This window comes from Aethalodelphis obliquidens, unplaced genomic scaffold, assembly GCF_003676395.1.
Source record: "Aethalodelphis obliquidens isolate GAN/ISIS:26980383/991018 unplaced genomic scaffold, ASM367639v1 scaffold32, whole genome shotgun sequence".
NCBI classification, from domain to species: Eukaryota; Metazoa; Chordata; class Mammalia; order Artiodactyla; family Delphinidae; genus Aethalodelphis; species Aethalodelphis obliquidens.
The window spans coordinates 6,220,415-6,233,528 of record NW_020837976.1 but is presented as its reverse complement, the minus strand read 5'-3'; the positions used below and the strand labels follow the sequence as shown (position 1 = coordinate 6,233,528).

The 13,114-nt window shown below is 38.2% G+C and overlaps 1 long non-coding RNA gene across 2 annotated transcripts in view; it reads left to right on the top strand.

Moving 5' to 3' along the window:
* The window catches only part of LOC113631318 (uncharacterized), a 110,150-nt gene that overhangs the window by 26,352 nt on the left and 70,684 nt on the right, over positions 1-13,114 (top strand). For both annotated transcript variants that reach the window (XR_003437260.1, XR_003437261.1), the window contains exon 2: positions 9,558-9,765. This is a non-coding gene — a long non-coding RNA (uncharacterized LOC113631318). The remainder of the gene's footprint in view (positions 1-9,557; positions 9,766-13,114) is intronic.

Sequence of the window (13,114 nt, the reverse complement as noted above, 5' to 3'; positions counted from 1 at the left end):
CAGGCTCACAATTCTTTTTTTATATATTTTGTTGTATTTTCTGCCTTTTTTATGGGATGTTAATCTTCAGAGTTGTATATTATTCCTACTTTGCTTTGTTGGCGTCATTTCAGGCTTCTCAATATAACTATACTTATTTCAATGACTACCTTCTGACAGTTACTTTGATGTTTTAATATGAGCACTGTTTTGCGGTATGTTCTTTGAAAATGCCTTAAGAGCTTACTCTGTGATTTTTGTCAGTAGATATTCTTGCAAGTTTAATTTATTTTTCATTTTTAAACCAAGATTTGTAGATTAGCACCTTTTCTGTTCTACTTCATGTTGTTTCTCTATTAAATGGTTGCAGGCGAAGCACAGATGGACTAGAATGTGAAACAAGAGCAAAGAGATGGGGCATGTAGTAAAATTTAATAAATATTTGCATGAGATTGCTTGAAGCCAGCTTTGAGTGCTGCTCACAAACTTTGCTATCCCTAAGAAACAAATCATATTTATTTTAGAATATACACATATTTCTAGTGTTTTACAGAGGTTTAGGTTAGCCTTAGAATTTTGCTATTTTATGGAAAGTAGTGTTATCCTTTCTACAAGAGACATTATACAATGGCAGCATACCAGATGTCTAGATAATATATAATGATGGGGAAAAATCAATCTTCTAAATAGTTATTGACTGTCTAGCTAATCATTAATAGAAACAACTAGCCAACATATGTGGCATAAGAAAGCAAGATACTCTATAAGTATTACACCCTTACAAGGGTTTTATTGTTACTGTGATGAGCAGAAAAGGGAATATAGAAGTAATGTAATATATAGGTGACAACATAGAAAAGATATTTTATCCAGGTAACAGCAAGTAACATAGTAATAATAAAACAGTCTATGTTTTATTGTCTCATCATAAAAATACTCATTTGAAAATATATCAGGACAGTTTGTTGAATATAAAGCAATGCCAAACTTTTTGTCTAAGTTATTTGTCACAGGAGTTTGTCATTCTAGAAGTCGTCTTAACTATTGGACATTAATTAAGTACAGATACTGCTATTTTATTGTAAAAAGTAACATTGCAAAACCAATTTGATCCATTCTGTTTCATGTTGTAGCTAACATTCTAATTTGAACTACTGCTTACTCAGAAGAAGTGCAAAGATCAAAATGACTTCCTAACATTCTGTTGCCTCTTTTTTTTTTGAGGGGGTGGGGGGCGGCTGCTCCATGCGGCTTGTAGGATCTTAGTTCCTTGACCAGGGATCGAACCCAGGCCCCAGGCAGTGAGAGCGTGGAGTCCTAACCACTGGACCGCCAGGGAGGTCCCCGCCTGTTGCCTCTGCAGTGCTGCCAGCTTGTTCTCGTTTGTTTGTTGTTGGTTTGTTTTGGATTTTTTACTAGTGACACAACCTCCACCAATCATAAGGAGGGACAGAACACAATTCTACCCGTGACTGGGGGGGTCACTGCAATGTTTAGCAAACTGCATGTTCCAGCAGTTTTATAGCCTGCCCTTTTCACTTAAGAGGGTATTGTGAATATTTTTCTGTGATCTTAATGATTCATCTTCAATGTCAATGTTATATCTACATAATAGTTCATTACATGCTGGATTTTGTTTATTTTTTGAGGTCTTTTGGAAGTAAATATATTGCTATGAAGCTTTTAAAATTCTCTGGCTTTCTCTCTGTCTCTCTTACTCACTCACTCCTACATTATCCTATTTTTGAATCATGTCACTTTTTTCAGCTATAATGCCCCACCAAACTCACTAGATTTTGTAATTCCTTTATATATTGGTCTATCTCCCTGAAAAGCAACTTCTTCCTTTAGTTGATATGAAAAACTCATATCCTGCTATCACTGAAACCGAAAACAAAAATTTAAATAAGCATATATTACTTGCTTACATAGTACTCAAAGTACTACATTATTATTTAAGATTCAAGGGTGTGTGAATGACATTTGTATATGTTAGAACTATTTTGACCTACTGTGCACTACAGTAAAACACATATCCTTTTTCTCTTCTGACACTTCAAACTCATGGTTAGAATAAAAAAATTTTCATCTTCCGGTTCCTCTCCCCAAAATCCTTTAGTCCTTTTTGATCTTCTCTCAATAATTTCACTTTGGTGTAGTCATCTTTTCTGGTCTCTTCTTTTTCCACTTTTGGGGGGACCATATTTCATGGTTAACCTTCATGCCTGCTGTTTCTTAAGTCCTTGCCCTATGTTTACTTATTAAACAAACTGTTCATTTACAGTCTCCCATGTAATAAGATCCTGTCTTAGTTTCTTAACTGCATGTTCTTTATGACAAGTTTCCTACTTCATTAATCCTTTCTTTCAAAGTTTTATAAAGAAGATATTTCTACTACCCTGCTGTTCGGACTGAAGGAAATCCCTCAGGCTCTAACCTGTAACCTGTTTTATTCTCCCACTTTATCTGTGAATTCCCTCACATTTAGCTATTATTTTTATGGTGCTGATGCTTAGAACATTACCCATCCGTTCAATAACACTCTACTTCTGAGCCCTGCATTTAAAGCACAAATGTGTCTGGAGGAGGATGGTTCAATTGAATGAAGACTCCTAAACCATGTCCCGTAAGGAATGGCTGAAGGAATTGTGCATATTTATTGTTTATCTGGGAGTCAAAAGATTAAGGATAGACAGGATAATTGTTTTCAATAATTGGAAAGTCTGTCATGTAAAGGGGAGAACAGATTTGTTATGAGTTGTTCTAGAAGACTCTACTAAAACCAACTTGTGCAAATTGTGAAGAGCTAGGTTCAGCTGTTCTCTGATGAAGATCAAAGATTAAACCTTACTCCCTTTGGCTTTGCTTACAGGGTCTGGCACTGAGCCTTAGTCATATTCCAGCCTAATGGATGTTTATTGATTGGGTTGAATTGGCTTGAATTGAAAGAATAAACCTTTCTAACAGGAAAAACAGACTGCCTTTTGAAGTAAAAATACCCTATCTTTCAACAAATATTTATTGATTAATTACAGTGTAGCTGCCCCCGTGCTGGACATCTGGAATGTAAAGATATTAACATTTTAATATTATAGACAACCTCTATAGGCCAGGTATTCTTCTAAATATCTTTTATGTATCAACATTTCACAACGCTGACCTCACATGGTAAACACTTTTATTCTCCCCAATTTAGATGTGAGGAAACCGAGGCACATAGCAGTTACATAATAAGCCGTGTGACTGAAGTAGTAAGTCATCAAGCTGTGATTCGAACCTGGCAATCGGGCTCCAGAATCTTCATACTTAACCACTATGATAAACTGCCTCCAGTAATGAAAGACAAGAGGATGTGCGTGAATGGAAAGACAGAAGGATTTTTGGATTGGGATAGAATCCAGTCCAATCCCTGTCCTGGGCATTCCTGGCCAGCAGCTGTCCTCTTCCCAATCGCCTGTGGTCTCCTTTACCTTCCGTCCCGTCTCCACACTGCCTCTGAGTGATCCTCCCACAATGCAAACCTGATCCTTCCACTCCCTTCAAACCTGCCGTCGGTCCCCTGGTGTCCACAGGACAAATGTAGTCACCCTATGTTGATGCTGAGGCCCTCTGTGGTCTGTGTCCACCTCCACCTCTCGCCTCACCTCCCAATGAACCCTGCATCAGACCGTGTGGTTATGTGAGCCAGTCCTGCAGATTTCTTGACTGGGGAGATAGAGTTATTGTGAGAATTAAATTAAAGAATCAATATAAAATGCTCAGAACAGAGCCTACAATGTATAACTGCTCAATAAATGTTAGCACTGTTCTTTTCATTTATTTCTGATTATCTTGCTGAAATTGCTTCACCCAAAATATAGCTTATTCCTAAGTTCGCTCACTGTACTTACAATTGCTTTGTAATACACTGAAAAATAAAGGAACTTTATTAGGAACTCCTAATTTACAAATTCAGAGGCAGAGTGAGTACCTTCAGGGCCTAGTCAGAGCTGTTCCTCTGTTTCTCTGCAGGTTTCTCAGCTTTGCTTTCCTCTGTGCTGCCTTGTTTTTTAGGCTGGCTTCCATCAGGGCTGCCAGAAGACTTCCAGCAACAGCGGGAACTATGTGCTTCCTTATTCACAGTCACTGAGAAAGAAAATATCACATCTCATGACCATCCATCCAGAGCGCTAAGCTTGGTTCTGATTAAATGGCCTCCAGAACAGTCACCATGGCCAGACAAAGCCTGGTTCAGTGGGTTGAATGGTGACCCCATTAGTTTGTGCCCCCCACCCTCACCCCTGTATTGCCCCTCCCCCCTCCCCACTGGTAACCACTAGTTTGTTCTCTGTATCTGTGAGCCTGCTTCTTTTTTGTTATGGTCACTAGTTTGCTGTATTTTTTAGACTCCGCATATAAGTGATATTATATAGTATTTGTCTTTCTCTGTCTGACTTATTTCACTTAACATAATACCCTCCAAGTCCATCCACGTTGCTGCAAAAATATTTCATTTTTTTAATGGCTGAGTAGTACTCCATTGTGTGTATGTATACACACACACACACACACACCCCCCACATCTTCTTTATCTATCTGTTGATGGACTCTTAGGTTGTGGAAGCCATCTTTTATTTAACACTTCTTGGGTTATATTATTAACTACTATGGTAACTAAAACTCAGTCATTTCATTTGACTTGCTGACCGCCCTCCCCCTTATCCAATCTGTAGTTATCACTTATCTCATTTGACATAATCCCTCACTGATAACTCCTTCAAGTCATCTTAGAAATGATCACTCAAATTGCCATTTCCTTGTTTCAGGACTCCAAAAAACTTTTTAAGGACTCCCTCTATCTTCATAGGACCCTTTAATGAAATAGAATTTGATGCTGAATTTACCTCATGTTTTCCTGAATGTGATCCTGGTGATTCCTGACTGACATATAAATACATGCTACAAATTCTTGTGACTGTGCTTAAACAAATGTAAAAATAACACTATTTCTGTCTCATCCATATTTAACACTTGGACATCTTTAGAGTGGGGAACAAGTAAAAATGAGAAATGAGATGAACAATCCATTCGACAATAATCTGTATGGGTATTTTTATTTTTCCCCTCTTTAATACAAACAAATATTTGCAAGGGCCTTTGGTTTTAGTCATGTGCAGTCTTTAAAGACAGACTGTTGTTGCAAAAACCAAACTAAAACAAAAAACTCTACACTGAACAGTAGAATGTAAAATATGAGTTTAAAACTTTTTCTTCTAAAACAAAGAATGAAAGGGCAAAGTCTTGTCTTGTTAAAAACCTTAATTATAATTAAAGTTTAATTACAACAGCTAAAAGTAGAAGGTAACTGTTAAACAAATTACACAGGAAATCAAAGCAACAAGATTCATAAGGAAGCACCTACAAATTAGTGTCTAGTGAAGGAATATGTTTCTATGTTCTGTATGACAAAACACGTTGAACAATGGAGCTATTACAGGAATAGACCATGAAACACTAGGCCTGAGAAACCATGTGAAAACTATTTGAAAAGATCAGTATTATTATACCCATTCATAGTAATTTCGTAAACTGTCTTCCTTTAAAATTACTTTGTAATAGTAATGTACTATATTAGTTTTCTTTGCTGCTATAACAAATCATAGCAAATTTAGTGGCTTAAATAGCACAAATGCATTGTCTTACAGTTCTGTGGGTGGGAAGTCTGACACAGGCTAATTAATACTGAACACAGAAATTGATAAAATACCAATAAGTTTAATTAATTATTTAATAATTAATAACAAATATATTTTTAAAATGATTGAAATTAAATAGAAAATCTCAAACATGACCAGGGTGAGGAAACCCTGTTCCATGAGTATTTAAAGCATGCTAAAGTTCTTGTGAAAACTAAACTTTACTAGAAAAATTTATTGTTAAGAAGGTAATTATTTTTATATTTTTGTATTTATTAGGGACAAATCCATAGGATATGCAAAGAAAAATAAATATGTACTTTAAAAAAAAGTCATATAGACCCTTTCAGTATTTTAATAGTCTATATTTCTCCATTCAAAATTTAGGACTAAGGATTTACAAATACAACTAGAAAATTAATTACCTGTATTTTGTTACTGGAGCTCCAAATTCAATTCAGTGCAACCCATTGTTGGGTACCTGTTAGGTACAAGGTACTGCGCGTATGAGCGGGCAGAGGAAGGATTGAACAAAATACAGGAAGCCTTTGACCGTGGAAATGTTGTATAATGCTGGTACCTAAAATAGCATTATTCCAAGTAATTTCCATCTCCAGTAGTCTGCACTTTTTCCGCAGGCATGGAGGTAGATGTATGATCTCCAAATAGGTGTGTTTTCCCATCACAGCTGACCTTCACATTTGCTTAAAGCAATACTGCCGCTCCTAGTACCTCACCTCTGTTTAATGAGAGCCATTTCCGAATGCCAACGTTGGGTTAATGGACTGAGATGGGAGAAAATCAAACGTATCTCTCCGTTTTACACGAGATTGCCTTTCTGCCTTGTGGCTTTAATCGCTCAGTTCTACTCACATCTGCCATAATAACAATTACGAGTTTTCTACTGACTTCTTACCCAGGAGGATATGTCAGAGTATAGCAACATCTCCTGAAGAAAGAAAGGGCAAATTCTTAATCTTTTTCCAGCGTCGTAGGTAATAATTTTCCTCTGCAAACCCCCAAGGAGTACTTCTTTTGCCTTTCACACCCACCATTCCCACAGGTCTTTGGCTCTGTTCTGATTTACGAGTTTTCTTCTATCCTCTTTCATCTGGGTTAAGTTTTAATTATGTAGACAGATTGTAAAAGTCTCTTTTTTCTTGTAAACAACTATTTCTTTGTTAGTAGTAGATTTTGTTTAACTGGTTTTCTCCTATCTGAATCTTCTTGTGGACTCAGGAATTGTGTCTGTTCATTGTTTAACTGCAGCATCAACAAAAGAGAAAGCTGGCTTCCCTTCGGAGTTTTCCTTGAGGGATTCAATCTTGGAACACCTCAAATTGCAAATCTCCCTCGGGAACTGTTCTTTGTTGCATATGTTTGGAAAGCCCATAATATTTCAGTTTTGAAGCAACATAAGAGCAGAGTATCACCCACCTAGTAAGCAGTATGATAATACTCTCAGTTCTTCTACTTATTTAAAAACTTCCTCTACTACCCAAATCAAGAAAGTGCTTGAAATCCTCAAAAGCACTTGTGAAAACATTAACCGTTTTCTCTTCATCAAGGGACTCAGAGAAGTGGATTCAAGAAAGCTCCTCAGGTAGTGCTGACAATCACTGCTCTTACTCTGGGACCTTCCATGTATAATTAAAATATGAAGGAAAAATGTATTTATAATAGGTCTTTTCACTGTTGTTTTGCATAAACACTTTTACCCATTTGGTGGATTTCTTTTTTCTAATCACGAGATCATTCTGCCACATCCACATCTAATTCTGACCTCACAGGTTACCTTTGAAGCCCGACATCTGTGTGAACATTGATTTTGCCAAGTATAGCTAAATACTATCCTTTCACCAGCCTAGCAATCTCCCACAGCATTTTTAAACTTTTACCTGGCACCTCACCAAACGCCTCTTAAAAAGGCTAAATCCGTATTCTTTCAGAAGTTTTTGAGGCATTTTTGAAGAGAAAGGAGAGAGAATTTTTAGACACAGCAGTGTATGTAATGTCCTCGCAGTGAGAAACCATTTATTCAGCTCATCCCAAGAGGGGGGGCGGTGTGGTCCGTGGCCAAGGAACAGAGCTAAAGTCTTTGACCAGCCTTAGACACAAAGCCATGACCTTGGCCTCATTAGCTGGGCTGCTAACTATCTGAGCTCACCATGCAAGCTACTGCATATTTGCACGGCTGTTCATAGGGAGCAGGGCTTCTTAACTTGGGTTGCAGAAAGTGTCTGTAAGCAAACTGATTTTTTTTTTTTTTTCTTTTGCGGTACGCGGGCCTCTCACTGCTGTGGCCTCTCCCGTTGCGGAGCACAGGCTCCGGACGCGCAGGCTCAGCGTCTATGGCTCATGGGCTGAGCGGCTCCGCGGCATGTGGGATCTTCCCGGACCGGGGCACGAACCCGTGTCCCCTGCAACGGCAGGCGGACTCTCAACCACTGCGCCACCAGGGAACCCCAAGTGTACTCTTTTTTTTTTTTTTTTTTCTTTTGCGGTACTGGGCCTCTCACTGCTGTGGCCTCTCACATTGCAGAGCACAGGCTCTGGACGCGCAGGCTCAGCGGCCATGGCTCACGGGCCCAGCCGCTCCGCGGCATGTGGGATCTTCCCGGACCGGGGCATGAACCCGATGCAGGGGACTCTCAACCACTGCACCACCAGGGAAGCCCAACATACTGATCTTTGACGCTAGATTTTGTGTGTGTTTATATTTTTCTAAGGAGAGGGTTTATATTTTCATCAAATTCTCAAAAGTGGATGGAGCTTAAAAAAAGAGGAAGGTTAGGATTCCACTAAATGAGATCATTCTAAAACAATATCATTTCAATATTTATTTAAGTAAAGTAACATTTTGTTACTGAGGTAGATTTCTGTAATCCAAGGTAGATTTCTCTACTCCCATGTTACTGTGGGAGAGGCCCTTGAACTCTGACCTTTTCATTATTTATCCTTTTATGCCTTTGAAGGAATTTAAGTGGTTGTTTTTGTTTGTTTGTTTGCGCGGGCCTCTCACTGTTGTGGCCTCTCCCGTTGCGAAGCACAGGCTCGGGATGCACAGGCTCAGCAGCCATGGCTCACGGGCTCAGCAGCTCCGCGGCATGTGGGATCTTCCCGGACCGGGGCACGAACCCACGTCCCCTGCAACGACAGGCGGACTCTCAACCACTGTGCCACCAGGGAACCCCAAGTGTACTCTTTTTTTTTTTTTTTTTCTTTTGCGGTACTGGGCCTCTCACTGCTGTGGCCTCTCACATTGCGGAGCACAGGCTCCGGACGCGCAGGCCCAGCGGCCATGGCTCACGGGCCCAGCCGCTCCGCGGCATGTGGGATCTTCCCGGACCGGGGCACGAACCCACGTCCCCTGCATCGGCAGGCGGACTCCCAACCACTGCGCCACCAGGGAAGCCCCAAGTGTACTCTTTAAGTTGGAGAAACCTACTACTTTTCAAGGAGAGGGAAATGAGAGATCGAACCTTTCATTTTTGAATTTTTATATTTTTAAGACATGAAGTGGTGTTTTCCCCCTTTATCTACAAACATGTTTTTCAAAATCCCTTCCTCAACAGTCTATTCTGAGAGTCTTCTTTCCCCTCAAAGCCATTCTAAGATAACTTGAACCTGACTTTACGATATAGGAGAGCTGAAGTCTGGGATGCTTCCCCTAATTAAATGTTAGGCTGTTACTTATTAACTGTAGGATAGCACATTCCTTAGATAAGATAAAGGCAACAATAGAAAATTGCCATTCTAGGGCCATCAACTACAGTCTCTTCTGTCTTCAGAGTGTTAAAGTTCATGGAAATCCTCAGTATTGTTGATATACTGCATATCTGTACCATATTTGGGAAGAAATGTTATCAGCAAGGTACAATGTGGATTTTTAAAAAATTCTAGGTTGCTTCACGGAACGAGCACTTAAGAGGAAAAGAAAGGATCGAAACTCTGTGGAAAACCAAACTATGTGGTCTTCAGAAATGAGAGATGCAGCCATCTGAAATGGTCATGAACCCCAAACAAGTCTTCCTCTCAGTGCTGATATTTGGAGTAGCAGGGCTACTCCTCTTCATGTATTTGCAAGTCTGGATTGAAGAACAACACACAGGTAACACCTCAACTTTTTTTTCCTATTTTTAATGACAACGGTCATTTTCACTTAAATGAGCTATGGTGTTTATAGATATATACAAAGTCACAATATTTCCAACAACACAGAGCATTAGATACAAAATAAAACCTCCAGCTCCCCAGAGAAAGAATGTTTATACATTTCTGGGGAGCATTTGCTTGGTCCCTTGGGACCGCTCTTGGAATTTTTGTTATCCTGGGCAAGTGGCTCATCAGCCCTTTGGCTCAGCAAAGACTGCTTGTAGAGAATCTGTCTACTCATTTATCCTACCTTTGATGTGTCTACTAAGCACTGAGCACAAGCCTAAAGGGAGCTGAATATATAGCAAACTCTTTTAATTCCTTTTTAATTTTTGTGTGGATACTCCAGTTGGTGTAGAAATTCTTTCATATCTTTAATATAAAGCAAGAGTTAGCAAACCTTTTCAGTAAAAAAAGAGAAAATATTTTAGGCTTTGCAGGCCATGTCGTCTCTATCACAACTATTCAACTCTGCCAACGGATCACAGAAGCAGCCAAAGATTATTATGTAAACAAACGAATCAGGGTGTGTTCCAATAAAACTGTTATTTACAAAAACAGCTGGTAGGCCAGCTTTGGTCCACTGGTTGCTGCCTACTCTACTTATCTTGTATACTCATCATTCAGTTTGTAATTGCTGTATGTTGGAGGCACTCAATTACTGTTAAAATGGATTATGTTTATAATGATGCAAGGACATGTTTTAGAACATCATAGAAATATATACACATAGGTGTTGTGAAATTTGGTTGTTTTCCGTTAGTAGAAATAGCCTATGGCTTATGACTGTTAAGAAAAATAAAAATAGAACTATTCCTTAATTGTTTCCAACTGTGGCCCATTTTTAAATTATTCTAGATATAAAGCACTTAAGAATCTACCCTGAATGGACTTGAGGACACAGGGAGGGGGAAGGGTAAGCTGGGACGAAGTGAGAGAGTGGCATGGACATATATACACTACCAAATGTAAAATAGATAGCTAGTGGGAAGCAGCTGCATAGCACAGGGAGATCAGCTTGGTGCTTTGTGACTACCTAGAGGGGTGGGATAGGGAGGGTGGGAGGGAGACGCAAGAGGGAGGAGATATGGGGATATATGTGTATGTATAGCTGATTCACTTTATTATAGAGCAGAAACTAGCACACCATTGTGAAGCAATTATACTCCAATAAAGATGTTTAAAAAAAAAAAAAGGAATCTACCCTGAAAGATAATTTCATACTAAGTCTTAAATAATGATGATTTTAAAAGTTGTTTCCATTTTTAAATTCCTATCGTTGCTTTAGCCTCATAGACACTTTGGAATTATTTAATTTATATGGTAACTCTTGTGAAAAGAATTTGCATATAATTATTTTCTAGAGAATATGTAACATATTGTCCAAACTTATTTTTAATTCCCATTACAGTTTATAGAAACTATAATATTTTCTGTTTTCTATATTACTGCAATATTTTATCATACTAACTGATAATACTGAATGAAACCATCTGTGATAAAATAAATAGGCTGATTCCTTTTGCAGTATAATTCCTAGCATAGATCTTGTCACATAGTAAGCCTTCAGGAGGTGTTTGTTGAACGAGTGAATAGATGAAAACCTCACTGTAGACTATAGACTGGAACGCAGCAAAGAAGGAAGAATCAAAGAGATCTCATTATTGGGAGGTTTGTTAACATCATAGTCTCATAATAGATTTCCCAAGAAAAGTATCACAACAAAACTCCAATACGTAAAAGAAAATATATTCCTATATACAGACTAATGGAGAAATGTTGTGATTTAGTCTGCCAGTAAGAAACTACATGACTTCTGAGGAAACAGCCAAGTCATATGATAGCCTGACATATACAATGCAATTTACAAAGTGTGTCCACAAACATCAGTAGCTACAATTGATGGAAAGCTTACTAAGTGCCAAATGTTTACATGTATTTTCTCTTACCCTGTAGACATCTCACTGCATGTGCTATTCTAAGTTTGTAGATGAGGAAACTAAGGCTCAGGTGGATGAGGAAGTTAGCCAAGGCCCCACATGAGTGGGCTGAGGTACGGAGGGAAAGCTAGGATTCAAACCCAGGTTGTATCTCTCTGAAGTCCATGCCTCTACCCTATGTATTGCTTCTATGAGGGGGAGAAGGTGAATATTATTATCCCCTAGAGTACACGTGAATCAACTGATTAAACTGAAACTTTAAGTGACTTGCCAAAAGATACAAAGCTAAGCATTTTCAAAGTATGATCCATGCCCAGGTTCTCCTATGCCTCGTGAGCCCTGAAAGAACCTCCTAACCAAAAAAGGCAGATAAGATAAACATATATGATACATGCCGTAGCATCAGTACAGACGTTTTAAAATCACTGACTTGGTAAACCTAAGCTATGTTTACAAGTTCATAAACGTATAATCTCTTCTGCAAGTTGGATTCTTTTTTTTCTAATTTTTATTTTTCTTAATTGAGTTCATAAGTTTTCCAAGTTGGGGAATTATTTTCCTCAGTGAATATGGGCTGGTAAGACATTTACCATTTATTATCTTAATTTTTGTGATTTGCTAGAAGTACTTTCTCTGATTCTCAATATATCCTAAATGAATTATGTAATTTTTCACAATCTACTCATGACGGTGAGTATAAACATTAGAACCAGGATTCCTTTAGATAACTATTTTACTGAAGAAACATTTTATTATTCTTCAATAAGACGTCATCTGGAGTTTTGTCTTATACTAGGCTGGTGTCCTAGGTTGTAATTCTGTAGTTTTCTAGGTAGACAGGTCCCTATGTATTTTATATGTGTTTCACATAACATCAGGCATTTTTAAAGGCAGTCTCTTTAAATCAGAAAATATCTGAATGTATGCTTTGATGTTAAGTTAAAAATTGGAAAATCTGAGTTTTGGACGCTTTCAAACTGTCACTCACAGAACTTTGGAAGATGTTTTGGTTCCAGAGATCCTCTGTAAGTAGAGCAGATTTTAAAGCTTTGGGTGGTTTGATCTCATATACATTTCAGTTGTATGTAAGAACTCTTAGGTTCTTTTCATACCTTTTTTCTTTTGAGGCTTTTAAAATTCAGTAAGATACAGACTTTTCTATACCTCCCTAGTTTTCCTGGGCTTCTTCTTATTAAAATAAAATGCTTTAGGATTACAAAAAAAAGTCTTAAGTATGCTACGAGGTGCTAGTAAAAGATTATGAATAGATAAGATCTTTTTGGAGGCAAAGAGGAAAAATGTGTCACAGAGAAATGAAATTCTATCCAATTATACAACAGTTTCATATGGGCATCCATTTCAATA